Source organism: Sebastes fasciatus, chromosome 8 (genome assembly GCF_043250625.1).
Source record: "Sebastes fasciatus isolate fSebFas1 chromosome 8, fSebFas1.pri, whole genome shotgun sequence".
Taxonomy (NCBI): Eukaryota; Metazoa; Chordata; class Actinopteri; order Perciformes; family Sebastidae; genus Sebastes; species Sebastes fasciatus.
In genome coordinates this window covers 27,308,755-27,321,791 of record NC_133802.1, presented here as the reverse complement: position 1 = coordinate 27,321,791, position 13,037 = coordinate 27,308,755, and positions in this window count along the sequence as shown.

The window sequence follows — 13,037 nt, the reverse complement described above, 5'->3', positions numbered from 1 at the left end:
TGGTTCAGGGTCTTGAGGCTATTGACCCAAAAAATTTTAAATTATTTTAGAAAAACATTTCACCCAAAATATTTATATAATAAAATATCTGCTTCAGTGAGCAAAGGAAATAAGAGAACAGAGATGAGTCACAAGAATCTGCAATAATATACATTCCAGAAATAAAAAAAATATAATGGGCTTGAAGAGTCTAAATCAGATGTTTTCAAACTGAGTTTAAGGAGGGGTCATGGAGTGAAAGACATGAGGCGAAGACTGTGAGGTGAGAAGGACAGGTGCATGCAGGTGCTCTGAAAGCAATGAGAGGTTAGTTATCGTAGTTTGGCACGTTGATTTGACTGCTTATCAACACCCGATTGCCAGGATTTGCATCGAAAATCATACTCGTTTTTGAAGTCATAACTCAGTCAAATTTGAACACACAGGCATGATGCACATATTAGATTAGATTCAGTTTGATTTACATTTACCAAGGATATCATTATCTCTGATGTTCATCGTGAATAAATGTCATAAATCCACAAAATAAAACGGAGAAAAAAAGACGAAGAATTTGCGATTAATCACGATTAACTATGGACGATCATGCGATTTAAATATTTCAATGGATTGACAGCCCAAGAATATAGATTAAAACAGAACAACAGAGCTATTGTGGGGCTTGACTGAGGGGGGCCCCATGGTGTCAGACTTTGAAAGCACCCGGCCTGAAATGTAAGCTGGAAACTCCGGTCACACCTTCCTGAAAATATTTAGTTTTTTGAAAAGTGAACCAGTTCACCCTTCATAATAGCCTTGAGGCTATTATTCTGTTATTTTCAAAAAAATAAACCACTGCCATTTGAAACGCAAGAAAAAAATGCAATATAAAACTCAGAATCCTGGAGTTCCTGCAGAATCATGAATAAAAAATGATTTCTTGATTGGACTCCAAGGTAAAAAATTACTACATAACAAATAAATTATAGAATACATGACTGTTGGATACAAACTCACAACTGAGCTACAGCTTCATAAGCTACATCAGCTCCCACAGGAGGATTAGAAATGTTCAGATGAGGCTTCACCAACTAATTTTAAAAATAGCAAATGTTTGGAAATGTTTTATTTGCCAATTTAATCCACAACAATCTGCAAACACAGATCTTAAAAATCTTAAAAGCAGATGAATATAAACACACACGCTGAATCTGAAACCACTACAAAGACTTTGGCCGGAGCAGCTGATTGAAACACAACTCGTGTTATTTCATGTGAAACAGAAACATATTTTCAACAAGCTGCAGGAGAGGCTGCTTCAGGGGCTATTATCTCTGTTTTATGTCTTTCTCTTTTAGAAACACACACACACACACACACACACACACACACACACACACACACACAGAGAGAGAGAGACGGATATAATAAACACGGAAAACAGGAGAATTTCACTTGCAGGACAGATTTCGCTCAGGGCCTGACGACGATTCAGAAACATGGGCCAGTGCTCCAGAAGAATGTGCCAGAAATAGAGAAATAATAGTGTCTGTTATTATAAATGCCCCTAAGTTACATCAGGCTCGTTTGTTCAACAGGAGAAGATATTCTTTGTGGGTCTTGTTTCCATTATGCCGTTATCAGGATATTCTGGGGACATTTTTAACAGTAATACTCCGATATGTCCGTGTTTTTATTTTGGCTGCTTATAATGGTATGTAAAGTACCGTGAGGGACGTACTTTTGAGGAAGTAGAAGGCACACGTTAGAAGATTAGAGATATTATGTCCTGTATGAATTTAGAGAAAATCACTTATACTACCCGGGGAACAGAGAGTAAATTTTGTGCGTGGCACTGCTTCTACTACAGTGATCTCTGAGTTTCTATTTTTATTTTTAATTATCATCATTCATTATTTATTTATTTTATTTGGGTGGTATATTTATTTATTTATTTGTTTGTTTATTTATTTTGCTTTTCCTATCCTATTTATTCATTTTAAATTTCCTTTATTTCTCAACATACTTTTTCTGTTACTATTAAGGTGTAGTGTAAATATTTTCTCTGTATTGTTGTCTATAATTTTAACTTTATCTATCCATAATTTAGAAAAACATCTTCTGGGGTCAGCTGTGGTTGCTTGTGTGTTGTTTTTTTTTATGTGAGCAGATGGATGTGAAACACAAAATCCTTTTCCTGTGCAGTTACTATCAATAAAAAAGACTTTTGAAAGAAGATGTGACACCAGTATTTAAAAGCACAAACTCAACCTATAAATGTGGGTGAAATATTAATTTAAAAGGGACAAACAGGACATTGAAAAGGACAAAGCAAAATGAACAGATTGATAAATCTCCATCATACTTCCTAATAGTGCAACACTGCATTAATCTGTCCTGTATCAATATTTATTTGTCATTAGACACCGAGAGCTGTGCTGCCAGGTGGAACCAGTGAGAATCTTGAAGGAGAAATGAGACACCATTTATCCATCTGCAACACAAATGAGCATCAAACACGACCATATGTTCTCTGGAAGGATTTTTTATTGACCATTTAGTCCTATTTCCCTGCATCACATTCCTTCAGAAACATGCCGCATGCAGCTGCTGTTTTCTACTGGAGCATCTGAATGTTAACCGCCTTGTTCTCTGATGCCTCAAAAATCAATTGCGTCCGACTCCCCACTACCCCGACACTACGAGATCCTTGCTCATACAGTCATTTGCAAATAAAGCAATTTACCAGTTACCATGCATGCCACAGATATTACAACCAATATAGCAACCACTGTATGTTTGCATATGAGTGAGCCTGTGGACTCAGAAAAAGCAGAGAGTGTATTTTACGGTGCTGACGTGTGTTTGCCAAGCATGACGGGCACCTTCACTGAATCCCCAGACAGATAAAACTCACACCAAAATGCTGATGACACAGGGCCTCCTATGCCAGCTGGCAGCGGCCCATAACAACCTCTACTCACGGTGGAAAAACATGTCACAACCCCCGGGTCTGCTCATCTCCATATAGAGCTTTACCTGACACACACATGGTGAACAGTAATGGTAAACCAACTGCAAATGCTTGTGCAGACGTGAAAGAATAAATACATACACTCACAACTCTCACACATGCGCGTAAAGACACGAGATATTATGCGATAATATGGAACTTAATTGATGCTACAGGAGAAATTGTGTTGTGCATTAAACACACACACCCCCACAACCATATTCTGTCCTCTTTAGTTCAAGAGGCTGAACCCTCAGGAGTTTGAGCAAAGAGACATCAGATATGTTGTCTTGCTGACTCAGAGGCATATACAGGATAGAAATAAACACAGACGGCTCGGCACTCTCAAAATGACTAAAAATGTCAGTTAAAGCCGTTTCTCAAAATCCGCATTCGAATTTTCCGCATTAACAACTATGCACACCAGGTCCAGTGTGAATTATCCGCGTTGCCGTGTTTTGGTTGTTGAGGTATAGTGTTTGTCATATATTATTGGGTGTTGAGAAGGGGACGGCACATTGTTATTCCGAAACACCAATAGTCAGAAAAAGGATGCCCATTATTCCAAGGCTCCGAAAATACACTTTCCATGCAACAAACACAAGTACATGGCTTATTATTATTATTATTATGCAGAATGACGGCAATCGTGGGTCCGTCTGAATATTTGTTCCCCCGAACGATTGTTCTGCAGGGGTGTGAAAGCAAGCATCTGTGCTTGGTGTGAAATATTGGCCAGAAGGCCATTGCATTTAGGATAAATATTTATGGTTCCCAGTGGATAATTATTAATAATTTAGTGACCTCTAATCTTTCATCTCGTGCCACCATCAGGTTGAAACACTTATGGCCATGACAGAGTTACTCATGAACTGCATTTTTTTCATTTCTAAAATCGTACTTATCTGATAATGCAGATACAAACATCTAATCAAACCCGAATCTCTTCGGTTCTGCAATCTGTAGGCAGCAGGACAAGATATGGGCATCGGAAGTGTTCTGGTTTCTGTTCGTATTCTGAGTAGTATTAACCAATCACGTTGGACCAGGCCTTGGTTGAATGCGGGTAAACAGTCCGTGTGGAGAGCAAAAGAGGTGGAACGCATTGGCTGAAATGTAATCTGGGAACCCACCGGCTATCGTCTGACAATGATTTAGATTTTTATTGGTTTGTAAATTGGCTTCTTGTGAAACAATCCGGTCGCACACGTCGTCTCTCAACTCCAGTCTCGCATCTCAAGTTGCTAATCGGACTGTAAACACTGAGCAGCGAACGGAAAAGGTGGTCTGGGCCCGGATATCTGTGGGCTACAACGAAACCGCAGAAATATAACCCCTTGCCTCCAGAGGCTTATCTGTCATCAGACTGATAGCCAATGGGTTCCAAGATTGATCAAACCTTAAAAAATGCTTCATTTCTACTCTGTGTCACAAGGAAAAGATGGCAGTGTGTTGCTAGCAGTAGGATTATCCCCATATTTGGGCTACCGACCACAATTATGGAACTTGTAGTCCAATAGCAGACCAATAGTCACACACTCTCACAGACACAGAGCTTTCTTTATCCTCAGTGCTCTGCCACCTCCATTCAATCTAGACCTCAATCAGTAAAACTAATCAACTCAGATCTCTCTGACTAAAACTTAAAACTATGCAATCCATCACTTCCCCAGTCTGTTTTTTTTCTTTAACCACACACGTAATATACACGAATAAACAGCCACACCACAGCACACGAGTGCTTTCCTTGCTCCCGGGTCAAGGCCATTAGTTGGGACCACCCTGCTGACTGGACAACCATTCACTGAAACTAAATCCAGCAGGGACCCACTACACAGAACATTAAACTCACAAAAGCGAAACTAACTGAAGGAGAAAACATCTCCTTAAGTGCCGTTCTTTGCTCTTCTTTCAATGAAGAAATACTCTCCAGTTCTGACATAACTGATGCTGTTGCAGCATCTACACTAACCTCTTCATTGTTGTTTAGAACGAACAGTCACCTCTGTCGTTTCACCGGGTCTCGCACTGTTTAGCCACGTCCCGTAGCTGCAGTAGCTCCAAGCAGGACGCTGATTGGTCCTGATCCGAGCCGGACGCAAACGCATCACTTGAAGTCCGACAAGATGGATTTTCGTATGACATTTGATCCTAGCGATTCTAGCGTGATCTTGTGACATCTCAAGAATCCTGCTGCCGTGCAAGGTTACGCCACCACTGGAAGCACCAAGCAAAAAAAACATATAGAAAGTTAAATGCAAGAATAACATTTCTTCTAACTTTTCTACTTTCTGAATCCAGATACTTTGAGTTGAGGACACAGTACGTTATCGACGTAATACAGCTCATACAAAATGTACACACACATGTGTGGCATAAACACAAATATTGATTTACCAATTCAAACACACACACACACGACTCAACCCAGTGCTAGAAATGCTGACTTGTTATAAAGACAAACTACTCCAAACTGAATACAGTGCCTTGTTAACTTGGGGTGTGTGAGTGATTTTTAAAATATGTCTACAGTAAGAGCCTGTGCAGTGTGTATGCGAGTATATTTGTACCAAACGAGTGTGTCCATGTTCAGCGTCTGTATTCAGCAGTGTGTTTGTGTGTGTGTGTCCTTAGTTTTTCCCTGACTCAGCTGTTTGAGCGATCCAGAGATCAAAGTGCGGAGAGTTAGACGAACACTGCAGTGAAGTTTCAGCAGCTGATGAATAAACATGAGGGACATTTATGCAACGCACACGTACACACTTCCCTTTAAAGAACAGCGGACAAACACATCAACACTGCTGCTGAACGCATCCCGCCTGCTGAATCCTGGCATAAAGGTGCAGAGGGATGAACACAGACGCACACATATAGACACACACACCCACACATACACTGTACAGGGTCAACATGGGTGTGTTTCATTAAGTGAGACTCAACTCCTGCCTGTTTGTCTTTGTGCAGAGAGGGGCAACGGGGTAATCCTGCATTTATGAAAGACACACACACACACTCACTGTCTGAAACCCACCCTGGATGAACACACACCAGCCAAAATGAAGGCACGCAAACTGACAGACCCACATATGCACATAGAGCAAACACACATCCATACGTTCTCTCTCCCCCATAGGGAGCAGAAGCTTTTGGCAACCAGTCCACTGATGGATAAAGTGTTATGGACTTCAGCACACAAATAGCAGCTTAAACTCCAGCCAGACTGAACAATAGACACATTGTACTAAAGAGAAAGTTAGAGAGAGACAGTAGCAAAAACAATCTCCTTCAAACCTGAACTCGGTAACTCTCTGCATGTTTAAAATAAAGCAAAGTTGACTAAACATCTAGTGATGCATTTGTGAGGTTGCTTGTCGCCCAACCAATTATTTGAGAGTGACAAAATATCAGTTAACAGCACACTGTCAAAACCGAGTATATGTCTGGACCGTGTACGGTCAGTCTGTGAATTTGTGGCTAAATTGTTACACATATAGTCAGTGGTCATGTCTATAATGTTAAATCCAGCGGTACATGTCCACCAGGTCTGGCGAGGACACTAGGAGTCGTGCTGCTTCACTCAACTGGCCGTTCAAGCGGTGACGTTGAATGCACCTGATTGGGGGTTTTCTGCTCGCCGTTTCAAACAGGAAACAACACGGCAGCCTGCTGGTAAACTTTTTGTTATTCTGTCTAAACAATCCACCAAAATCTACTTCTGTAAACATTTTAAGTGAGAAACAGGCGATGCCACAGCTGAATCTTGTTTCATTGTAGAACTTGATCGCTTAGTTTCACAGATTGGTCCAAGTTTCGTGAGCCGGACGCGTCATGCTGGACGGGCTCATTTGCATAACTGTTACCCGCCTTTTCATTTTTAAAGAGCAACGGCCAATGAGGAAACTCCAACACTTTGGCGACCAATCATGTAACTTCATTACTCACTCAGTGACAGACTTTTGCGTTTGTAGGGCAGGACCTCTGCAGTCCAGCCAAAAATATATCGGTTTTAATTCATCAATATACAAACATTTTTTATAAGGATCCCTTGAATCTATAGCTTGAAGCCATACAGCCCCTCTATTATGTTTTTTAGGACACGGCATGGGAACAAATCGGAGATCAGTAATTGCGTCCCACTCCCCCCAGAGACATGTTTCGTGGTGATGAGAGCCTACTCTGAATGTATTGCCGGTTTCTTGTATACCGGCAGACAAGCGAACGGCCACGCTCCAAACGGGCACTACACTAGTGTAGATAAAAGCCTTAAACATTTTAAATAGGCTGCTGCATAATCATAAACACAGCACTTAAATGTATTTATATATTGCTTCTTATGGTCATGGCATAGTTAAAGATAAAATAATATACATCATGTACTCACAATGGCACATGTAGATGAACACACACACACACAGTGTGTGAATCACTGAGCAGTGTAATGACAGGTGTGTCCAGGGCAGCATCCCAATTGGTTTGACTAATGAAAGAGCATCCCATCTCTTATCAATGAATTATGCATCACGCGTATTACAAAACGCTCTAGTGCATAGATTATTAATACAAACACAGACACTCTGCATACATATAGAGACACGCACACATGCTGACGCAAACATAAAAAATGCTGAAGTGAAAAAAACACTCTAAAGTCACACTAAAATAGTCCAAAAATGTGCTTAATGAAGGTTGGATATTAAATAAGATTGCAGCTTGCTGAAATGTTGAATGTTGTGCACAAATTCAGCCAAGATAGTAGCTTTTAGTATTTGCTAAAAGGGAATAAGAGACACACTGGAAGTTGCACAACAAAATGATGGTCCTGTACTGAATGATCTAGTCCCATGTGATACTATCAATATGTGTCACTCTTATAGAGCACATGCACAGGGCCAGCTCCAAATCCCAATTTTGCCTAGGGCCCCAAAAGGGCTTGAGCCGGCCGCATTTGCCGGCCGTATATGCAGTATTCTTTTCATTTAACAACACATAACAATGACAAATATTGTCCAGAAACCCTCAGAGGTACTGCATTTAGCATAAAAATATGCTGAAATCAAAACATGGCAAACTGCAGCCCAACAGGCAACAACAGCTGTCAGTGTGTCAGTGTGCTGACTTGACTATGACTTGCCCCAAACTGCATGTGATTATCATAAAGTGGGCATGTCTGTAAAGGGGAGACTCGTGGGCACCCACTTTAGAACCCATTTTCATTCACATATCTTGAGGTCAGAGGTCAAGGGACCCCTTTGAAAATGGCCATGCCAGTTTTTCCTCGCCAAAATTTAGCACAAGTTTTGAGCGTTGAACGATGAATGGATTCCTTAAGTTTTCTAGTTTCATATTATGCCAGTATCTTCACTCTAGCTTTGAAACTGAGTCCACTACAACCTAAAAATCACAAGTTGCGTTAATGTGTTAAAGAAATTAGTGGCTTTAAAACAAATTTGCCTCAACGCGTTATTGCATAAACTTTGGTAGCCCTAATTATTACTAATAGTATTCATTTTTATTAATTACAATATTATTGAATTATTAAGTACATGGTTGGAGAACACTATCGGGTTGAGTGTTCGCTTATGTCATATAAGGCCTGAGGAGACCTGCGGAAGATCTTTTCATGTAGAGAGAGCCCGACCTGTGATGAGTCCCGGCATGCTGTACAGATGTTCATTATTAAGCAAGAGGTTAATGGTGAGCCCATTATCTGCTGACAGAAGAGGAGTTCAATCAGAGTAAAAAGAGAATAACTGAAATGATTTGTGTGAAAAGAGAGGACGTTTTAAGTATTCCCATTTTTACAGCAGGAGCCCCGAAGATAAAATCTGAATGTCAGTATCTCTGCTGGTAATGTTACTGGTTCTTGGAAGGTAGAAGGCAGCCCATTTATGGACTGAATTCATCTACAATCCCATCAAGAAATTAGACTGGATGCGACAACAAAATATACCACTAAAAAAGCTAAGATAACATAACATTATGATGGACTGTGAATGTAACGTTGACTTATATTTTTGGTTATCTTTCCTGTTTGCAATTTGTAAGAATTATGTTCCGCTAGATGTTGCACTCACATTAGTCAACATTTTAGTTGCTTATCTCATCAACCTCCACAGAGGACTGTATTTTTCGTTTACTGCAGGGGAGATAATGTCGGACTAATGGATAATATTTAATCTACAGGACTTCTTTCAACCAACTGATAGATGGAAAGAAAACAGTTTGAAGCATCAAGCAGTCAGCAACGTGCATTATGTAAGACAGTTTAAACTCTAAACAATAAAAATAAAGTGCAGCTTCATCTGCACATCTGTAGTGAAGTATTTTTACAAGTGTTTGGGGACACATTTATTAGCGTTCAGTAGTTTTAACAGATGGCCAGCGTGGGTTGAGTTAAAGAAAGCGATACTGAAGCAATATAGATATGAAAGATTTGAGCAGAGAAAATGTATAACTATGTAAGTTATGACATGAAGTGAATGTTTTCTGTTTATCGGTAATAAAGAGAGGGCATAACTGGGTTGCAAAATAACTGTGGAATGAAATAGAAACATCTGCTCAGGCTGTATCTACCATGTCATGCAGATAGAAACTAACCTCTTATCATATCATAAACAGACATAATCCACTAATTTAGTCAATTATTCTATTAATTTGTCAAATTCATGCTCCATGTGGTGAGTTCGCCAGCTAGGAAGTTAACTAATGAGGAAAGGTGCTTTGAAAATTCGAGCACACAATGTGGGCCATGTGCAAGGGTTACGAATGAACTAATTCATAAAATAAATGTTTTACAATAAAGAATGAATGGAAATAGATTCATTTAAAGTCCCCAATTAACATTCACTATTAAAAGGTACAAAATGTTCCAACCCTTTGCAACCCAAGTCATAATATTGGTAATACTAGTGACAGAGAGGTAAGCCAGGCCCAAAGTGTTTATAAGTGTTTAGAGAAAGAGAAAGTTTTCAAAGTACTCGCACAATTATCTGAAAGCAACATCAGAGGGTCAGACTGACTTTGAGTTCAGAGAGTCTATTAACATTTGAGTGATGGGGAGGCTGATTTCTTTTTGGTTTACAAGCGAACTTGGCAAGTCATGTTGGACTTCACTGCAGATGAGTTTTGAGTGAACCGTGTTTAAAAGAGAACATTGTGTGATGGAGATGAGGAGACAACTTCAATGTTACAAGCGAAAAACAATTGTCAGTAAACACGAGTTCACACTTCATTTAAAGATCTTTAAAGATGTCTTTTATATGTTTAAAGTTTGTGTATTCCTTTCACTGCTCGGAGAGTCTCAATAGCTCCAGGAGCCATAAAAACACTCACGGCTGTTATTCTGAATTCTTGTCATTGCCGAGTCCTGACTTTGACATTTTTGGAGATTTGGCCTAAAAGTTTTTGCCTGACAGCAGAATCGTGGCAGTCGTGTTATGAAGTAAATGAACTTCCTGACAGCTGGACGGAGAAGCTGCAACTCAACAGAAAAATGATTGACAGTAAATGGACAGCTTTATGATTATATCTCTTGGCTATACGGGGTGTTTAACATGTCAAGAAGAAGACATATTTGGTTAATATGAATGTCATATGGCACCTGCTGTAAAAGGGAATGGGAAACTTTGATTCATGTTGAGGGTTTTTCATTGCATCACAAATTTCGGTTAAAGTTTAGATTTTATTGATTCTGATTCCCGTTTTGCTCATTGATTACTTTATTTATCATATTCTGGTTACAATTCTTGACATAATATTTGCTTTCAAGATATTTGGGTTCCTTTTCTTTCTCAAAGATTGTAGTTTGAATTTTGCTGAAAGTAAAGCGTGTCACATCTGGTGAGAAACAAATAAAAAACAAAACAAAATGAAAAAAAAATGATTGTCGAAGTTATCGGTCCAACAGAGGCCGAAATATTGTGACTTTAAAAGCCGTTTCACACCAAGCACGGATTTTAGTTTGAAAAATTTATACGAAAATTTATTAAAAAAAATAATTTTGTGGATTCTTATGAATGCTTGCTCACCCCTGGGGGACATTCGTGCAGGAAAAAAAAATTCGGACTGACCTTGATTTCAGCAGATTTCCGCCTACGGAAATATATGTTTGACCAATGAAATCTTTTGTTCCAACTGATCACTGTCATTCTGCATAATAATTAGCCATGTGCCATTTTGATTGTTGCACGGAGAGTGTTTATTGTTGAAGCCTTGGAACAATGGGGGTTTGTTTTCGGGGTAACGGACTGTCGGACAAATGGGCTTTTTTCGGTCCTATGGGACATTTGTTGGACTGTTGTTGTTTCAGAATAACAACGGGACGTCCTATTTTCCACACCCAATAATGTACGACAAACACAACTACCTCAACAACCAAATAAAGGACACTATATGGCTTGAGATCGCCCAGCAGCTGGGATACGGTGAAGATGATAATGTAGCTGATATGCAGTTGCTAACGTTATATGTTGGTCACGAAACGGGGCTAGCTACAATAGCAAGCGTTAGCATCACATTTGGGGTCCGATTAGTTTATGTTTTTTATAATTAACGTTAACGTTGTGTGAAGTGGACATGTGCACTATTTAGGAAGCTCAATTTGGCCTCATTGACGAAAATGGAACACGACAACGTGAATAATTCGCACTGAAACCAGTGTGCAAAGTCATCATGAGAAAAATTCGCACACAGAATTTCCATTTTCCCACACTGCATTTTTGCATTGCATTGGTGAAAAACAGCTTTCAGTGTCAAGCTACAAAAACACTAGATGCTTTGCTTCCCGTCACGCAATAGCGTCTTTCACTAGACCCTCTCTGCCTGGTAAACACCCATGAATTTCAATCACAACCCCTTCAGTTTGTAACGTATAAGCTTCCTGTTGTGAATTTGAAGTCCAAGATAATTATTGCAGACATAATTGTTTTCTCAAACTTGTGACCCTACTATTGTTAACCTCTTCCATCATCCATCTTTCTCTTCATTTACACTAAAGGACCTCATGAAATCTCCCAGCACATATCAGCAAATTCAGCTGAAGGAACGTTGCAGATAAACAAACATGGCTCTACTTTTGATTATCACACATTCCCTAAACCATCAAGTCATTTACATTTGCATCATCTAGTAGCCACCACAACAACAAACACCAACAATGAGGTCAAGAGATATCACTGTATCAGCAGGATGAGCTGCAGCTGTCTTGTCCTTCTTTTGGTCTAAGTTGTTCTCCGGATAAGAGCGGCATGCTAAAAGCCTAAACTGTAAACCGGGAGCCAAGAAATCCCCTCCTCCTATTATCCTGCATGGCACTGGTTCAAAAGTAGCTTAGGAGGCAGCATGGGAATAGGGAGATAGATAAACGTGACAAAAGAAAGATGGAGGTGTGCCAAATGAACGGAGGAGAGATGAAAGAGGCTTGTGTGAGAGAGAGAGAGAGGGAGAGAGAGGGAGTTCAGACGGCTCCAAGAAGAGCTGAGAGGGAATATTTTCATGATCCGCTGGGTGTTGTGGACTTAGATGGTACAGTAGACGGTACAGTACAGGCATTATTATGCCAAACATGCATACTTATAACGCATATGCAATGGGAAACTATAATGACTAATACATTAGCTGTTCAACATGGTTTAAGGAAATTTAAGGTTACATTTAGCAACATATCCTCATACAATAGTTCAAAGTTAGGCCTCATTTTTTGTGCATTTTCCTACGAATGTCCAGAAAAACATGCTAATATTCGCTCATTACATGCATGGTCTTTTCAAAATAAAACTCTGTCTTCACAGGAAACAACTTGGTTAGGTTTAGGCAACAAAACTACTTGGTTAGGTTTAGGAACAGACTGTGGTTTGGGATAAAAAAAACTCCAGAAGTGGCGTAATGTAATACAGAAGTTATGTGACAAATCAACGTTGACTTCTGGTTTCACGCAGAGTACGAACAGCGGCCTCCTGGGCGAAAGTCCTGTGTTTTGACCCACCCATCAACCCCGACCTCCTCAGATAGTTTTCTCTGCGTTTGTTACGCTTTATACTTTTTGGTT